The 15000-nt window shown below is 41.6% G+C and overlaps 1 protein-coding gene across 8 annotated transcripts in view; it reads left to right on the top strand.

Moving 5' to 3' along the window:
• Positions 1-15000, top strand: part of bcas3 (BCAS3 microtubule associated cell migration factor) — a 308540-nt gene that overhangs the window by 143338 nt on the left and 150202 nt on the right. For 2 of the 8 annotated variants that reach the window (XM_035623532.2, XM_035623531.2), the window contains exon 24: positions 1-2801. This exon is cut by the window's left edge. The exons of the other annotated variants lie outside the window; for them this stretch is intronic. The gene's annotated coding sequence lies outside the window, so the exon portion shown is untranslated. Of the gene's footprint in view, positions 2802-15000 lie in introns of those variants that run through there. 8 annotated transcript variants of the gene reach the window in all.

The raw sequence follows: 15000 nt of genomic DNA, 5'->3' as shown, positions 1-15000 counted from the left end.
TTCAAGCAAATTCAGAAGTAAAACTAAGAAGTGAGTAAATGTTCTTTTACCCACAGGAAAATAACTAACATTAACTATGTAACTGTGTGTAACAATCTGGTGTTCATTCTGACCCGTCAGCTGACGTTAGAAATAGTATTTTGTAGCATTTTGTGTTGTTGTAGTTTGGCACTGTAGTTACAGCATCACTAAATCCACGATGAGGAAGGTAAAGTTAAAGTTGCCATTAGGGGCTCACCTGGAATCAGATTAGAGGCACCTTTGATCTTAATCTTGACGTTGGAGGAAATGAATGAAAAGCTGATCCAGTGTCGGTGGTTTTTGGGAACCCTTTGATGTCAGAATGGGATGTAGGCTTGAACACAAGGAGTGACCTAATGAATGCAACTGTTCCTGTTTCCCCTGATGTAACTCCCTTTCCTACAATAGTGGCTACCTACTGCAGCCCCAGTTAAAAATCCTTCAGGGTGTTTTGAAAACAAGAAGTACCTCAACTTGTAGTGATCACTGTAACTTATTCAAATATTAAGGCTGCCATGTTGTGTTAAGGTCAGGAATTAGTGTCTGAATATGGAATACAGGCCTGAGAGGAAAAGAGAGGGCATAAAAGTGGCTGTGCAGAGGGCTAAAATAACAGTCTGACTATTCTAGTCTCAGCTCCATCTGCTTCTAATTACTCACTATCCTTGAGATGGAGGGGAGCGAGGGGGAGTGTACAACAGGAACTCATGTCAGCACTGGGTTCCATGACGAACAGAGCCTGGGAATACAGTCGTTTCATTTCAGGTTTGCAACCCTGTTACCTGGGAGCTGTATTTTCATGCACGTCTCTTCAGTGAGTGCGTTTGCTTACATGCACATTGCTGCAATGGTGCTATCACAAATCTAATGCCACAGTGTTAGAGGGCGGACTTCAAACGGCCACCTGCACGCACCACAGACTTTCAATTTGGCCAAATGAGCAGACACAACAGGCTGGCCAATGCTTCTGTGTGTGTGTGTGTGTGCGTGTGGCGTGCCTGAGTGCGTGTGTGCGCGCGTGTGGGCAGGGTGAATGAATGTCAGAACTGATATGTACAATATATAACCACTAACATGAGCAGGATGCTAATGACTGAGCCAGTGATCCAGCACTGGTCCACCAGGCTAGCACGCTAACACATGCAGCCGTGACTCACTAATCACAATTAATTTACTTATTAGCATTATGGACTTGCCACCACAATCCACTCACTACACAGAGTGAGTGTGGATTACGTTACGCTTCGCTGACACTTAACCAGTTGAGGCACAGTGCAGTGAGCCACTGCCTGATTAGCATCATCACTCTGTCAAAATAAGCAAAAGGGTGAGGCTCTCTAGTTATATCTGTATAACTACTAATATTTGAGAAAGCTCAACTCTTTCTCTGTTATTGTTGATGAAGGTGTTCGTCTGTGCCACGTTGTTACTAGCGGCAGCTTTTGTGATTTGTTCCTTCCACACTCACCCAATCACAGGCCTCCACTTGCATGCAAAGCACCCCCCCACTTCTCATACAAAATCTTAGTCACGTTTCCTTTTTCCAATGAGTGGGATGTGAAGTGGTGCCCGACTCCCAGATAATGACGACACTAACGCCAGATCAAAGGTCCAAGCAAGCAGAGTGAGGGATGACTACCTCCACCACCCCCTCGATGGGTTAGGGTCAGTGTTGGGAGAGGGAAGCGACGAGAAAACTAACTCGTTAGTTTGTCTGTGAATGTGTATGTGTGTGTGCGCACAAGAGTTTTTCCAGCATGAATGGTGTTTCTGCATTTTCACTCTTGGTCACAGTACTTCCAGCTCATCTCCTTTTACAAGGCGAGGCCATTACATAATTACCCACTGTCAATTAGATCACATCCTGTGCAGCACTGCCGGCTGAAGCCATGTTAATTAATCATCGGTCCCCAGGGGAGCTGTTTCTCCCTCTCTCGCTGATGTCATGCCCGTCGCGGCCGCAGTTGGCGAGAATGAAACGCCCGCCTATCGACTCTGGAGACAGATAGGCAGGGCAGGATTTCCCCATGTCATTTGTGACATGAGAGGAATGTAAGATGTGTGTGTAAGATGTGTGTGTGTGTGTGTGTGTGTGTGTGTGTGTGTGTGTGTGTGTGTGTGTGTGTGTGTGTGTGTGTGTGTGTGTGGGTGTGTGTGTGTGTGTGTGTGTTGACAAGAGTGAAACATTTTGGCAGCTTTTGTTCTGGTTTTTTTTGTTTGTTTTTCATTACATATGGATGATTCTCATGATGACATACAAAGACATACTGTGAATACAAACAGGTAAATGTGGGCATCATGTGCTATGAAAAGCATTTGTACATTCATAAATTGTTAAGATGTTATGCAGTTATTCCTTTTTATCTGGCCCATGTATTTACTGATGCTGTTCTGTCACTTTGATAAAGCTAGTCCCCTTGGTGATGGTGTTAAATGTACTCGCAAAACACTTCATATTTGTCCTGCAGAGTTTTAAACCATTACATTTAAAATGATCCATACCTTCTCAATGCCATTATTTAAAATTCCACTGTAAGTATGCAGTATGGGAACTGTCATTTTTCATGTGTCTTAGTCTACCATCCTTGCAGTGATTCAGACGTGGTGCTGCATGTAGTTTTGATTATTCTCAAATAAGTGTGCGTGTGCACGTGCGCATGTATTGTCATAATCTTCCAGTGCCATGATCAAAGCAGGTAGACTTGTGGTCACACACTCACTCACACACGACACACAAACATTCCACTGAACGGTTGTTACATGCCAGAGTCAAATTAGTCCATGGACTTTTTAAGTGGCACAAAAGGTTCAAATTAGAGACAGGACTTTGAAGCCGTACGATTTGCAGGGATATACTCTAGCCCCTCGTGGTTTTGGGCTTCATATCATTGCTTCAGAAAAGAACATGTTTACATCAAAGGTTAACTGGGGCATGTGTACTGTAACTTGTCACCAACATAGCCCTGATTTCCAAACAGGGAATTGGGACAGAGTGGTATGTGGGCCGGGAAAAGGCATAGTGTGTAATTACATCAGGGTCTGTGGGTCGCTCCCAGCCCCTCGGACTGCATGTTATAGACATAGGTTGGTAATTTGATGAAAACATGTATATTATTGTCCTATAGATCAAGTTCATATAGTAAGAGCTCACCCTTGAGAACATGTACTGTATGTTGTGCGTGGTTATGGGTGCGTGATAAGAGGCATTCAGTGGCTGGTATTGGTTTACTAAGAGTTTATCCCACAGTCATACATCATACATTTACTCATTACTTTACATGCATTAATATATTGAACACAATGAAATGGTTTATTGATGAATTGATTGATTAAATAAGTATTATGATTATGATTATTATTGTTATTATTATTGCTTTTATCAGTTGTTAGGCTTTCAATTGTGATTAATCTTTTTGCCTATAAATTATCTGAAAATAGTGAAAATCCAAAGATATTCACTTTGCTACAATATAAAATAGAACCAAGCAAATGCAGAAACTAAATGAAAGGTTTGGCTTATGTTTTATTTATTTTTGTTTTACTTCTTTTTACATTACATTCATTCTGCTGACGCTTTTGTCCCAAGTCACCTACAATCATCGAGGTAGGTCGCCATTGACAAAACATTGGTTTTGTATGTCCACACAATAGCGAGAGTTACGAGATATTCCACACACCTGTAAATATGGTTAAAAGAAAGTGGAGTGATGTAGATCTAAATGATAATTGATTAATCGTTTCGCCCATTTATCATGAAAACTGCCAAACGTCCAGTTCCAGCGTCACCAGTGTGAATGCGTCCATCTCTGGCTATTTTCACTCTATTTTGGTACTTTGCAGCAAAAATGATAGTGAAAAGCATTGGAGGGGCGTTGCATACCCTTTTCACCTTGTATATAGGCTACTATATTTACATCATAGTCTATGTTCTATATTTATGCCACCAGTATCATAATAATAGAAATATTTTTACACAATGTTACAAGACGTGGTGTTTTTTTCACTCAGTTGCTTATTTGTAGAGCAGTGTGCAGCCCCCTTTGCCCTGCTCGCTCTCTCTCTCTCTCTCTCTCTCTCTCTCTCTCTCTCTCTCTCTCTCTATCAAACACACTGTCCCAGACAAACTGACCAGGATTCAGTTGCTTTGGACCCAGACGAATTCTGGGAGCTCATTTAAGTTGTTCTGCCAGACTACGTCCCCTCCAATGGCAAGTGATTTCCCTCCGGCAGAAATATTGCCTGTTGAATCAGAACTGATTATTTGATAATGGGCGGGGTTTACACCATGACGCAGATGGAAGCTACTTTTGTAAACAGCCAAAATGGCTGCCGCTAATGAACGAGCATTTCCAGAGGCATTGGGGTCTGTGTCCGTTGAAAATGAGCCGAGAGTTCCCAGACAAATACACATTTGAGTATTAGTCTGACTATGCCAGGCTAAGGATTCAGCATAAACTTGGTAGATTCATATTTCACTGTGACAAGTGTACAGTTCTCAGCAGGTAGGCATACCCCAGCTTAACACTGTAAAACATACCATGTGTCGTCTCCACCCTACTCTGCCGTGCAGGGTAATAATCATTAGTTGTGGCCTCGGGATGATGTTGTTGGGGCTGTCACATTGAATGGTGAATTTGGTTCCTGACACCTCACTGGTCACCTATTTCAATTACATGCATATTGCAAACATTGATTGCTGCAACTGGATAGGATCAGAGTCAGAAGCACAGTCTTGTCATGCCTGTCCATCAAATCACAGCAAAAAGGACTATGACCTCAGTGTGTTGCTCCACAGAGTGTGGTGCTTCACAGAGCCACAGGCACTATACTGCTGCTATGGGTAATAGCCTGGCACTTGACAACAGCTATGCTTCATTGTTCAGTAGGTTAAGAGAAGAAAGGAGAAAAGACAGAGGTGAGTGCACTGTGTGTGTCTGAGTCTTCTTTCACTGATACTATACAAGCATTGCGAATGACTTAGCAAATGAGATACATGTGGACTTCTTCCCAGTGGGTCCTATCAGGTGGTTTTCAATCTGATATCAGCAAATAGTCTGATATCATTGATCAGAAACAGTTGCAGCTTCTGTTTGGTTGTACTGTATTGACTCTTTCTGCTCGTTCTGACTCTTATTGCTCGTTCTGACTCTTCCTGCTCGTTCTGACTCTTCCTGATCGTTCTGACTCTTCATGCTTGTTCTCACACTACCTGCTCGTTTTGACTCTTATTGCTCGTTCTGACTATTCCTGCTCATTCTGACTCTTCCTGATCGTTCTGACTCTTACAGCTTGTCCAGACTCTTATTGCTTGTTCTGACCCTTCCTGCTCATTCTGACTCTTCCTGTTCATTCTGACTTTCTGTGGGGTATAAGGGAGACTTGATTGCGTCATTGTGAAAATCTTCAAAATGAAGATTAATGATTTGAACATCTTTACTTCACATGTAGGCAGTACTGCCTGACTGTATCCTCACCTATCTCTATCTCACACTGTGTGTGTGTGTGTGTGTGTGTGTGTGTGTGTGTGTGTGTGTGTGTGTGTGTGTGTGTGTGTGTGTGTGTGTGTGTGTGTGTGTGTGTGTGTGTGTGTGTGTGTGTGTGTGTGTGTGTGTGTGTGTGTGTGTGTGTGTGTGTGTGTGTGTGAGAGAGAGAGAGAGAGAGAGAGAGACAGAGAGAGAGAGAGAGAGAGATAGATGGTGTTATCTCCATCTTCACCTTTCCTGACACTTGTGTGGCTCATCAGTGGCTATGTGAAGTGACAGGCCACATCCTGGGGCAGCTGGCAGGAGCTGACGCACTGCAAAAGAGCAGCACAACTCCAAACACGCACATGCATACACACACGCACGCACGCACACACACACACACACACACACACACACACACACATACACTTACATATACATACATATCCACACACACACCTCAGGTCATTCCTCAGTCTTAATTCTTAAACACATTTGCTCCAGTTCCTGCTGAGATGCTGCAGGGAAGACCATTGGGGGATAGAGGTGGGTGCAGGGTGCATGGAGGACTATCTCTTCACACACTATTGCCCCACCCCCCCACCACGTGCATACACCGGCACAGGGTTATACTACCCCAGCCATTCACACAGTTAAAGTTTAGAGAGCTGAAGGCATTGGGGATGGAACAGGCTGGTAGTACTTACTGGTAAAGAGGTGGGAAAGGTGACCATAACAACTGTTCACCAATAGCATGTACACAGTGGCACATTTCAAAAGACTAACTAGGAGTTTAAAAAAGGGATCATAAAAAACAAAACAAGGAACAATAGCTGTGGTCGGACGCAATTTGTTTTCTTAAGTATGTTCATCTTGCACCAACACCCATCCCAAGACATTTGGGTGAGACTTAGGGATGGACTAATAGATTTGGTGCACCAAGGTTGATGTCACTTTTTCACCACGATGCAATAGTTCATAATTAAGTTATCCCTAACAGGATAAAGGTCAAATGTCAACTTTACTGTGACATCCTAATGTTCTGTAAAAAAAAAAATCACTTCAATGCTTTAACTGAGGAAGAGAAGGGGAGAGTGTGACCACATGTCCTACGATGTGACTGGTTGGCAGAGGTGTACACCTGCGAGTAATTCTTATATGAGCCCTGCAAGTCCCTTTTGTTTATCTGTTTGTTAGATTGTTCTCATGGATTTTTCTTGTGATATTTTTCTTATGTTCTTCATGAACTGCTTTACCTGAGAAAAAGGTCACAGGCTAGTATGCAGTGAGACATAAAGAAACACACCACATAATAAACAATCACCAATATCTAGGAAAACCAATAGAGGTGGAAAGTGGGAGTAGGTATTTTAGGCATCCAGGAATCTGTAAGTAAAAATCACATTCATAATGTCAAATAATCAGTTCAAAATATGAATATTAGTGTTAGAAAATATCTGTTTTCAGCTTCTTATCACTCCGAAAGTAGAATGTTTCTATGGCACAAGCATCTTTCTTTTCACATGACTGGGTGTCACACTGTGTATCAGACTGTGTTTGTATTGATAACCCTGTGGAAACTCAAAAATTAGCCGTCAAATATCACACTGAATTTGCCAAAATTAGCAGCACCTCCCCCTGCCTCTTTGCTTGGCCCTCTGGGATTTAGAGAGGAAGATGGAGCGAGGGCCAAAGATGAAAGTGTCTGGGGAACTTGGCAAAATCAAAAACAAATCTCTGGGAGCGTTGAGGTTAACCCCATTTGGCCGTTGACGGCTTTGAAGCGTTGGGTCATACAGTTAATTGTGAGAGTCGGGATTAGAGAAAGGTGGTAACAATTTAACCCAGGCTACAGGGGGGCTGAAGGCCACTGCTCAGGCCTATCAGGTGTTTGCAGATGTCGTGTGTGCCTAAGGAAAGACGACAGCAAACTCCTGGATATGAGAAGAACACTTAACCAACCCATAATGCTTTGTTTGCTTAAGCCCCCCTCACAATTGTAATTGGATGGGAGTGGGAACAGAAGCCAGCTGATTGGACAGCTGGTGATCTTAACTGTTACTATTTTAGATGGTATGCTGGCCTGTGCCAATGGTGCTTCACTCGGTTTTAGCCCTAATATTGTTGTTACTTTTGTTCAGCTCAGTTGTCCTTTAATTCGTTTTGCACAGAACTCTTGCTCAGCAATGATTGGAAGGACTGTCAAAGTGATGATTTAAACCAATATGAATATTATTTGAATATTTAATTGTGATTTTTCTAACAGATACTGCGATTGCGATTAGATTTTTCGATTATAATTATCTGTCACTGTGTCAAGCGCTGATAGAGGTTGGTGGTGTTGCTTCAGGACGTAGCAACTGAATGCTTTGGACAATTCCTTCTTTTGTTTCACATCTGTCAGCTCACACGTGAAACACTCCCGTATCACCGAATTACTGATTTTCTTCAAGACTAAATTGTCAAACGTCTCTTCTGGCTCCGCTTATTCAATGTTATTCTTTGGTTTCACTCGTGTGTTGTTGGTGGGCCGATACGCAGTCGCCCTAGGCAACTTCTGATTGGTCAGAATGAGCAGTACGTGTGCAGCACGGCATTTCTGATTGACGGGCATGGCTCTCACCCTGATCAGATGCGCTGCATTATAATGTATTGTAAATCGCAGCCTTTTGCTATTTGCACTTCGCGCTGTTTCAAATCGCGATTTCTATTTCAACATGATTAATCATTCAGGCCTACATGACAATAATGTTTAATGGAGGCTTTAAAGTTCATGACAAGACCGCTTAATAACGCTGACGTACGGAGTTCATATAAAATATAACTGTGATGTCCCGTTCCCGTGAAGGCAGCACGGAGCTGTGCCACACAAAGCTGACAAAAGCACAGACGAGAAGAGGAGTTGCTATACACCGTCTCGTCCAGTTGCAGTGGCGTCAACTGGCAGGTTCTAATGTTGCAGACCACTGTTTTTTGCAAGTAGTGTAAAGTGTAAACTTGTATTGTTGTGAATCTTCGGTGTAAACAAAGGCAACCTTAGATGGTGAAAGCTCAGCAGCTGGTCAATTTTAATCAGCCAGCAAATATCAGAAATCCAATGGACCAAAATATTCATGTATCTTATTCCCCCCGTCCTCACTCAATCTCTGTATTCCCAAAAAGAAATGAGGAAGGTGGGTCCCAATTGAATGTGTATCTTCACAATGCAAACAGATATATTACAATTGGATGTACAATCTGTTAAATAACGTTAACTGTCTACAATTTTCTATCCTTCAAAAATCTGTTTGCTTGGGTGGCATTCTGCAGTATTCTCCAAAATTGCTTGATGCTGCCAGTAAAGAACTTAGCAAAAAAAACCTAGACTTTACTGTCAAGCTCTGTTGAATTGTCCCTCTCTGTTGATTTATCGCTGCCTGCCCTGACTGCGTCACTGTCCCTTTTTCTGCTGAGGTGTGTTTGCTGCCTAGTGACACTGACATCAGCTGTCACCTCTGCTTTCTGTTGGTTCTTTTAAGGTAAAATTGGTCATATTTGATCTGGAACTGAGTTCGCATTCAGAACTGACTGAAAACCTCAGTGTATTTCATGGACACATCCTATTGTTTTTTGGTTGGTTTTTTTTTGTGTGTTTTGAACAGTTTTTTTCTATTTATTATGGAGCCACAATATATAGCCACAAACTCAAACTCTTTGGCTTTAAAAATTAGACTTCAACTAAACACCACTTACATTTAACAAAATGTAATTGCGGAGGATATGCATTCATGTATGTGACAAACTGCAAATCGGTTACTAAAGTATAAATCTGTAAAATGTTCACAGGCAAAGTATTTGTTTGCCAGCAAAATATCTGATCTTAAAGTATATCTCTAATTGTATTGACTCCGGTGGTAATGAGCTGTTTTTTGGTATGAACGTTTAGACTGGGAAAGGGTAAAAAACTGATCCTGCACTGTTTTTATAAAGAAAGAGTTAACAGACATTTCAGATAAATTATATAATTTATTTATTTAAATTCATTCAAAAAAATGAATTTGTCCTTAATCTCAACTAAATCTGACCACAGACGTGAACCCCAGCCTCACATTCCATCCACCTCAACCACCTCCTAGCGAATCTGCTGCTGTTGATTAATGTTGTGCTTCACTTATTTAAAAAATTATTTTAGCTGTCACCATAACCCAGCCGGTAATTATGTTTCATACAAAACATATTTGGTGTTGCAGTCAAGTCGTATAGAGACACGATTTCTAGGATTTCTAGCTGTGACAGTCTTTGTAGGAGGTAGTGACAGTTGTATGCTGTATCACTGGTCCCGGCTTTGTGTTTAGATGTCAATGGCAGAGAGGCGGAGGTTTGTATAAAGCGTCCAAGCCTCCGGTGTGATCTGCAGACAATGAAGATGGCCGCACATGACCCAGCCCCCTGCTGGGAGGCAGAATAGGCCTGTTGTTTCTAAAACTTTCTGCCAGTTACAAAAGGGTCAAGATATGGGGACAATATTGGCCCTTAGTTCAAAATTAGGTGTTTGTCATTGTCATACACTTTTAATATGATGAATACAATATTAGTTAGTATGATTCAATATTGTAGGTGGATACAACATCATGAACACTGTTTGAGTCAAGCTAGTAAAACATGCTTGTAATCAATAATGTACTGAAATAAAGCCTAGATACAGTGTAATATGGTAAATATAATATAGTACAGTGGGGCATGGGATATACTATGTATGAATACTTTAATATAAAATAATCTATTACAAAGGCTGCATTTGTTTTGTGGTTATTGTGGTATTATTGCCAGCTATGTGTATTCTTATTGTGCTAGTTAAATGGACCTTCATGTAGAGCTGTTTTGACATTTTGATTGGGTTTAGTACGAGATTGCACAGATGTGTTGTAAGTGTTTTAATCCCCCTAAATACAATTGAACAACACTTGTTTGTGATGATGATGAAGTTAATGAAGCCATCTCTTAAGATGGGGGCTCAGACTTATGCTCTTTTTTAGTCTAGTTAGTAACCAGTTCATAGTGTTGTTGATGAAATACTGAGAAAAAAACTCACTTTAGACAAATAATTTTTTTTTTTAAAAATGCCCTTGACAATTTCCCAGAACTCATCTTGAAATGTCTTACCAACCGTTTTGAGCAAAACAGTATTCTATGTATAATTATATAAATCCAAAAAACAGCAAATCCTCACATGAAGTCACATTTTAGCTTGATGATTATTTTTCAATTTTTATATCAATAGAAAAATAAACATATATTTATTTATTTTAACTCACATTAGATAAATTGGAGACAGTGAGTGTTCAACATTTTGCATCATAAAGTGTCACTTTGAGCTGGCCAGTGATGACTCCCACTATCATTGTCTTTTCATATGTTCTCCATTGGATTTGGATGAGCCTGGCACCGATGCTAACAGGTCATCGTCGTCCACATGAGCTGCAGCTAAGGCATGTGCTCTGTTAGCTCTGTTTCCTACCAGAGCCCCGACCTGGTCATATGGTGCTAGTCAAGCTGCATATCAGCATGACACGCTGCCTCTCTGGCACCACAAGGTCCATTTAGCTTTCATCCCCCTCCCCACCCGACCCAATACTATCAAGGCTCTTTTTTTCCCCTTTTGCTTTTGTATCTCCTCTGCACGCATCCCTGCTGTATCTGTCTCTCTTCCTGTTTATTTCATTCTCACTAGGGTCTCTCATTTTCCTTGTTTTCGAGGTAAGCCCTTTCACATTTTTAACAGTTTCATGAAGGCTTTGGTTTAAGCACATATCTGTCTCTCGCCTGACCTTCCTGATGTCAATTATTTTCATGTTACTTTTGTTCTCTACACCACTGCTTTATTGCTGTGCTCACTTGCTCAAAGGGTTGGTTTCTCCAGCTGCATTTTATATCAGTTATGTCCTAAGTTATTAATTCATGTGGCATTTAAAAGCTCCTTCAACTATTTATTTTCTTTCTCTGTTTTCATCCCTTTTAGTTGAACAGCTTTTTCTTCCTTACACCTCCAATCGTCTTCTACCCCTCTTCCTCCTCTCTAGCATCATCCTTCTTCCCTCCCTCTTCCTCTATCTCCCTCTCTCTCTCTCTCTCTCTCTCTCTCTCTCTCTCTCTCTCTCTCTCTCTCTCTCTAGCTCTCTCTCCCCCTCCTGGGTTCCCCTTTGGGGGTGTTGTTTGTAAAGCATTATAATTTATAACGGAGCAGAGTGGATTTAATTTCAGTGCGCGGGGGCTCGCCAGCAGGGCGCCAGCCTGCAATCAGGGGAATCAGCAGCTCACATAGGGGCTGCAAACACACACGCACACACACACACACACACACACACACACATGTGCGCACACAAACACGCATACACGCACACACCAGTCCCCCACACATAGCCAGCTAGAATGGAAAGTATTATCAGTGGCCACAAACGGACAGTGTTTCTCGTCACCCAACTCCCTGGATGCTCCCTCTGCAGCCCAGCACCTTCTCAGCTTCACTTTTAGCCTGGCTGCAGCTGCTCTCACTCTCTCTTCCCCTCTCTGCGTCTCTGTAATTTCTCTGTGTGCGTCTGGCTTACATTATCTGCATCACCCCCTCCTTTCTCTCCCTCTCTTACCCATTGTCTGTCATTACCACTCATTACCTATTTGTTGAGGGGGGGGGGTTCTTCTCATCATAGACTCTGTTGCCTTCCAAAGACAATGAAGGTTCACCTGGAGGTCAAATCCAACTATTGGTCCTCGTATGTCCCCGTCAAATATTTGCCTTGCCCCCCCCCCCCCCCCCTCCTCTCTCTCCATCCGTTCTCTATTGCCCTGGGGGGGCTTTTTTTTCCACCCTGCCCATTTGCCAGTTGCAATTTCCCCTTTATAAATCCTGCTTCTTTGGCAAACTCTGCCAGACGGGGGGATGATCCTTCCTCTCAGAAGGTCAGAGACCGAACAACATGAGGAGGAGGAAAATATAATGTTTCTCTGTGGCTAGTCATTTTGTTTCGCAGTGGACACAACTGTCAATGGGACGGTGACCCAGGAAGCTAACATGACAGATAAAAGTAGGCTAATGTTAGCTGAGTGCAAATACAGTAGAGCTGGAATTTAATTAACACTACTTTTGGTTTTGATTTATACTTTACCTAAATCTATCTTTAAAAACAGGTCATTTTTGACATCTGACTTTCTGCAGGACACAATCACTATCAAGGGCTCAAAACACTCGAGGTTAATATAAAATTAACATGGACATTCTTCTAAGGTCAAGGTTGAGTTTGAATAGGATTTTATTTTTCTGTGCAGCTTGAAACTGTTCTGTACTACGGGTCATTGTTTATGGAAGTTTCTTCTGTAAAATAGAATAGCTACAACCCCTCTGTAACTCAGCACATTTTCAATAGCATGGCTCTGTAACCATACAAACCTATTCATGTGTTGGTAATTTTATGATATGTACATTTCAAAGGTTAATACAGACCCTAGTGTGTGGTAACTATTCAGCCAAATGGACGTGATGAAAAACTTAACTTATCTATCTTGTTTTCAAAAAGTAAGTTGTTTCCTGTGCTACAACATTTACACATTTCTGTAGTATAACACATGTGCAGGCAATGCTGTCATGAATGCAGCTGGATTAGTTTAGTGGGTTACACCTCTGACTTTGGTATAGAAGGTCGCGGGGTTCGATCGCCCGTCAGGGCATGGCTAAAAATCTAGTGTTGTCCCTTAGGCAAGGCCCTTAATGCTACATGCCTACCTCTGATATGTAACTGATTATTATTTTTTATTTTTTTTAGTTCATCCTTTATTTAACCAGGTTAGTCTCATTGAGATTAAAATCTCTTTTTCAAGAGAGACCTGGCCAAGATTGTAAGTCGCTTTGGACAAAAGTGTCCGCGAAATGAATGCAATGTAATGAATCAGTTAGTATGTATGATTTCGCTACATCTGGACACAACATTAACGCAGTTTGCTGTCTGATCCACTGACTGTTGTTTAATTCATATCAAGACAAATAAAATAACGCCCCACAGCATCTCGCATATCTACCCCATAGCTCAATATATTTAAACTGTTTCCTGTCTAGTATTAAGATTCCATAGAAATCTACCAGAATTGTACCTAAAAATATGTGTTTGAAACCTGTAAAAATAGTGGGAACAATAACCCTATTTACCTGTAGCCGAGCAGTAAATTGCCACCGAAAGATGCATCAGCCTGTTTTCCAATAATCTTTGGCTTTAAATTATTTCAATTTGCATTCATTATGTGCTTGTATTAAAGGGGCAGTAAGTGATTTTAATCCATGACCTTTTTTTTTTTCTTTTTAAATAAGTGAATATGTCTTCACGTTCCGCTAGCTGTTGGTTCTGTACGTGGTGAAAAAGTAAATTGTTTTTTTTCGGTGCGGCCCTGTCTCTGTAAATTGAAAGCAAGAAAAAATGGTGTGGACCGCACCTCTTAGCACTGTGTGCAGTTTGTAAACATCACTCCCTGAAACCTTAAGAGACGTGCAGCAAAATCATCAACAACAGCAAAAAGAGGGACAAGCTTTCTCCAAAATCGCCCACTGCCCCTTTAACATTATTGAATTATCCTTGTCCACCGTTGGTGTCAGCTGTCTGACTTGCCACACTTCACTAAATCTCACCTCATCTTGCTTGTATTTGTTTGCTGTGCCGCTGCTGTGCTTTATCCTCTGGGATGCAGATAGTTTTAATCTGAGGTCTTAGCCACTGTGTTGTTCTGTTCCTGCTGTTATATTAGGATGATTGGACATCTGCTGTGGGGGGTGCTAAGCTGGGAGCACTAGTCCGAGCTTCAATTGGACATTTGTCTGACATGGCAGCAGCCCCGTTGTTCCAGAGTTTGTGTGCAAGTGTGCGTGTGCAGACACAGTCTGATATAATGACAGGAACACACACAGGATTGTTTTTTTGACCAGAAACTTGTGTTACAAAGCTTTCTGTGTCTGGTGAACATGTGTATTGTGCCGTTCACTATTGGGAACTTAGCACCATCTTTCTCCATTTAGTATAATTAATAACCTGCCTTTCCACTCATCTTGGATTCGCTCACCTTTATCTCACCCCAGCTAACGACTGCGAGAAATGCTTTATGAGCTCAGAAGAATAATATACAAGCACAACACACACACACACTCACTGGAAAAGGTTCGACATCAAAAAGCCACAATTAGCTCATTTATATTTGCTGGACATTTCTGTACCACATGAATTGGACAGGAAGCAGGTCATTTCTCTCTGTTGCTTGCTCCAGCATCAGAAGTTCAGAGCAGGGGCTCATCTCATAAAGGCTTGTGGATATCTGACCCGCCGCCCTACTCCACCCCATCTTTTAAAATAATGAAACAGTATGGTCAGGATTAGCCATTTGGCATAAAATAGATTGAGATGAAGGGTAGTTTGGCATCAGAGGATTGATTGGAAAAAATAATCCAATATAGATTTGTTCATGTCATTTATGCTCTTATTAAGGCTTTGAATTTCAAATT

This window comes from Scophthalmus maximus, chromosome 11 (assembly GCF_022379125.1).
Source record: "Scophthalmus maximus strain ysfricsl-2021 chromosome 11, ASM2237912v1, whole genome shotgun sequence".
Classification (NCBI taxonomy): Eukaryota; Metazoa; Chordata; class Actinopteri; order Pleuronectiformes; family Scophthalmidae; genus Scophthalmus; species Scophthalmus maximus.
Note: the sequence above shows the minus strand (reverse complement) of the source record. Positions and strands in the feature narration are given on the sequence as shown.